The following is a 5,030-nucleotide window of genomic DNA, read 5'->3' as shown; positions in this document are numbered from 1 at the left end:
CCAACGGGAACAGCAGCCATCAATTTTACGGTGAATGTAAACCCCACGGTGTCTCAGTCCACCCTATCTAATGTGGCTTGGGACACCTTCAAGGGGTCCTCATCTCATCCTGACTCCCAGAGGTGCAAGAGTGTCACCCAGAGAGGAGGTCGTGTCAGGAAGGCGTTTATGTAAAGTCTGACCTAATGTCTTCTGTTCAGCTTTGTCCCTCAAGACTGCAATGTTGAAGAAGCACCTAGCAGGACTATGCTAAGACAGTTCCAGTTACTTATGCAACCACCAAGCTTGTGCCTGGCCCTTGGCCAAGAGACTCCTGGTCATTAGGAGATTTGTAAATGTGTGCCCGGCTAAATGTGGTAGCCGTGTTTTATTGGACTCCTAGCACAGGTGTTAATCCTTGTGCGTCTGTTTATATGTACATAACTCAAAAGTAATATATTATTTTCTTACATTGCTCCTTTGCACTTCTATCAGGTGAATGCACCTGGAAATTGTTGTACTTGCTAATAAATGTGTGTCCAAAGTTTAAACCAATGTAAATGGTTGTTGTACAGGGATTTCAACTCTGTATAGGTGTACACAAAATTTTAAGGGTGTTGTAGTAGCTGTATTCAGGTGACTCTCTCAGCTCCACTGAGAGTAACCTTAACGTCACTCATCGCTAACACCTACTCAGGATAAACCACCCCTCAGATATCAAGACTGACTTCCAAATAATTTCATGTACACATAGTACATATCATCATTTCTTTAGTGTACTTACCTCATGCTCATTGCAGTACACAAATCTAATATCTCATACTCTAAACAAACTCTAAAAAAAAAACTTTAGGGACTGTCACATGTCATCACCCAGTCCATACCACTGTTTGTACACTAATTTGTTCTCTGTTCTCTCTACGTCTTCAGGATGCTCTTCCTGGCCTGAAGGAGCTCCTGTAAACCTAAGTGTGCACACGTATTCAATAAAGGTAACCAAGGTAAGGTTTACCTAAAAGGATTTCTAGGGATAAGTGTGTGTAGCCAATGGACCCTAGTAGCTTGGTATTGGTCAAACAGCCTCAGGCAAGCCAGTACATTATCAGTGTATGTAACAGGTAACTAATGTGGTATAAATAAACATATAATGTGAGATTTCTAATGTCTTAGCATGTAGTCGCTCTCAGTTTGTCATACATACTTATAACAGTTCTAGTCAGTCAGAAAAAAAGAAAAAGAAAGAAAGAAAAATAAAGTAAATAGATTCTAGGATCTTTTTACTACATTCTTTTTCATGAGTTTACCAGTACTTATGTCTGTACATTAAAGTTTAAGTAATCCTGTTGGTATAAAAAGGAAAAAAATAATACGTTTATTCAGAGCTTGCAGGGACATTTTCCTGCGCAAAGACTCTCTTATTGTGTATTAATACAGCCTGACAAAATTACATTTGGAAATGATGCCCAGGGCTGTTTCAGAACTTTCACTACTTCGTCCCTCTGCCTTAGGGGACGTTCGTCAAGCTCGACTTATCTCAAGTAATGCGGTTTGTGGTGTCCCGGTACCATACATTGTACCGTACCTTGCGTGGTAAGTGTAACGCCGAGCGCTCCGGGTCCCTCTCTTCCCCCGGAGTGCTCGCGGCATTCATCTCCTGTTTGCAGTGCCCCGGTGAGACTCGCTGACCGGGAGCGCTGCTCTGATTCCCCCGGCGGGGATGTGATCCGCGCAGGGGGACATGCCTGCCCGCGGGTTGCATCCCATTCTGTTCACCTGCCCCGTCCTCCGCCTTCTCAGTCCTGGCATGAGCGGTCCCGCTCTCTAGGGCGCGCGCGCCTGGTCTCTCAGATTTAAAGGGCCAGTGCACCATTAATTGGTGCCTGGCCCAATCTGTTCCAATCACTCCCTAAACACATATTTACACACTTCCCCTTCCTCTCCTTGCCAGATCTTGTTGCCCTTGTGCCCTGAGAAAGCGTTTAGTGTGTATCCCTAGCCTGTGTATCCAGACCCTTTGCTGTTGCCCCTGACTACGAACCTTGCCGCCTGCCTTGACCTTTTGCTACGTCTGACCTTGCCTTAGCCTTGTCCTTGTCCACCGCGCCAGTCTCAGCTGTCAGTAAGGTCGAGTCACTATCAGGGGATATGACCAGGGAGTTACCGCCACAGCAAATCCATCCCGCCTTGCGGCGGGCTCTGGTGAAAACCAGTAACTCCTTAGAACCGGTCCCCCGGTACGGCCCACGTCATCGCCTCACTGACACAGAGGATCCACTACCCGTATCCTCCCCGCATACCAGTCCGGATCCTGACAGTAGATCCGGCCATGGATTCCGCTGAGCTGCCGCTGCCAAGTCTCGCTGACCTCACCTCCGTGGTTGCCCAGCAGTCGCAGCAGATCGCCCAACAAGGACAACAGCTGTTGCAGTTGACCACCATGCTCCAGCAGATTCTGCCTCCACAGCGTCAACCATCTCCTCCGCCAGCTCCAGCTTCTCCACTGCGTGCTACCTCCAGAGTCCTGTCTCTTCCTGAGAAATTTGATGGGGACTCTAAGCTGTGCCGTGGGTTCCTGTCCCAATGTTCCCTGCACCTCGAGATGATGTCAGACCAGTTCCCCACAGAACGATCTAAGGTTGCTTTCGTGGTCAGTTTGTTATCTGGAAAGGCCTTGTCCTGGGCCACACCGCTTTGGGACCGCAACGATCCTGCCACTGCTTCCATCCAGTCCTTCTTCTCCGAAGTAAGCAGTGTCTTTGAGGAGCCAGCCCGGGCTTCCTCAGCCGAGACGGCTCTTCTGAATCTCGTTCAGGGGAGCTCTTCAGTGGGCGAATATGCCATACAGTTCCGACCCTCGCCTCTGAGCTCGCCTGGAACAATGAGGCCCTCTGTGCGACCTTCAAGAAAGGTTTATCCAGCCACATCAAAGATGTTCTGGCCGCACGAGACAGTCTGAACTTATCCAGTTGGCCACCTGCATTGATATGCGTTTCTCTGAAAGACGTCAGGAGAAAAGGATCTTGTTCGCACCAAGCGATTTCCTCGCTTGGCACCTCTCTTCCAGTGTCCTTTGCAATCTGTTCCTGTGCCTTCCGCCGAGGAGGCTATGCAAGTGGATCGGTCTCGCCTGACCCAACAAGAGAGGACTCGCCGCAGAAATGAAAATTTGTGCCTGTACTGTGCTAGTACCGAACATTTCCTAAAGGACTGCCCTATTCGTCCTCCGCGTCAGGGAAACGCATGCACCTAGTTAACGTGGAAGAGGCGTTGCTAGGTGTGAATTCTTCCTCTCCACGACTGACTGTACCTGTGCAGATTGCTCTACCCGCTAATACGAACACTTCCTTCTCCGCTGCGGCCTTTCTGGACTCAGGTTCTGCTGGAAATTTCATTGAAGCCTCTCTCATCAACAGATTCAATATTCCTGTTACCCGTCTCGTCAAACCTCTCTTCATTTCCATTGGAGTTCACCATCATGAAAATATTGAATTTTTTGTATTGCCCAACAGTACCTGAGAAATTCTTCTTGGCTTGCCATGGCTCCAGCATCACACACCTATCCTCGACTGGGCCACTGGGGACATTAAGAGTTGGGGACCTTCCTGCCTCAAGCGATGTCTCAAGTCGGTTCCTACCAGTCAAGTATCCATCGCTCCACCATTGCCAGGCCTTCAGGACTATTCTGACGTCAGGCCAGGCCTTCAGGACTATTCTGACGTCTTTTGTAAAAAGAAAGCAGAGGTCTTACCACCACATAGACCCTACGACTGCCCTATCGACTTGCTTCCTGGTACCACACCACCCTGTGGTAGGATTTACCCACTCTCCGCTCCAGAAACACAAGCCATGACTGAATACATTCAGGAAAACCTAAAAAGAGGTTTTATCCGGAAATCTTCTTCTACAGCCGGAGCTGGATTCTTCTTTGTTGCCAAAAAAGACGGATCTCTACGCCCCTGTATAGACTACTGCGGTCTTAATAAAATCACAGTGAAGAACCACTATCCTCTGCCACTCATCTCTGAACTCTTTGACCGACTGCGTGGAGCAAAAATTTTCACCATACTTGATCTAAGGGGCGCATATAACCTCATCCGTATTAGAGAAGGTGATGAATGGAAAACCACCTTCAACACTAGAGATGGACACTTTGAATACCTTGTCATGCCCTTTGGACTTTGACAAAGTCCTGAAAGACTGCAGGGGCATTGCAATGAGATTTTTCGGGACATGCTGTATTCCTGTGTGGTAGTCTATCTTGATGACATCCTAATTTTTTCCTTCAACCTAGAGGAACATCGTTTCCATGTCCGTCAAGTGCTTCAGCGCCTACGCAAAAATCATCTTTATGCCAAAATTGAGAAATGTCTTTTTGAGCGCAGCAGTCTACCCTTCCTGGGATACATAGTGCCCGGTCAAGGCCTTCAAATGGACCCTGACAAGCTATCTGCGGTAATAGATTGGCCACGCCCCACTGGTCTGCGGGCTATCCAACGATTTCTTGGATTTGCAAATTATTATCGTCAATTCATTCCCCCCCCACTTCTCCACCATCGTTGCTCCTATTGTAACATTGACCAAGAAAAATGCTAATCCGAAATCCTGGCCACCGCAGGCGGAGGAAGCCTTTTACCACCTCAAAGACGCCTTCACCTCTGCACCAGTCTTGTTCAGGCCAGATCCTCTGAAGCCCTTCTTCCTTGAGGTTGACGCCTCCTCAGTTGGAGCCGGAGCTGTCCTTCTTTAAAAAACCGCTAAGGGAAAAAACATCACTTGCGGATTTTTCTCCAAAACTTTTTCTCCTCCTGAAAAAAACTATTCTATAGGAGACTGTGAACTATTGGCCATTAAGTTGGCACTTGAGGAGTGGAGACATCTTCTGGAAGGATCCCTTCATCCCATCACCATCTACACAGACCACAAAAATTTGTCTTATCTTCAATCCGCCCAGTGGTTAAATCCTCGCCAGGCTAGATGGTCGTTATTTTTTGCCCGTTTCAATTTTCAAATTCATTTTCATCCTGCGGACAAGAATGTCAGGGCTGATGCCC

This window comes from Hyla sarda, chromosome 1, assembly GCF_029499605.1.
Source record: "Hyla sarda isolate aHylSar1 chromosome 1, aHylSar1.hap1, whole genome shotgun sequence".
In the NCBI taxonomy this organism is placed as follows: Eukaryota; Metazoa; Chordata; class Amphibia; order Anura; family Hylidae; genus Hyla; species Hyla sarda.
This window is presented reverse-complemented; position numbering follows the sequence as displayed.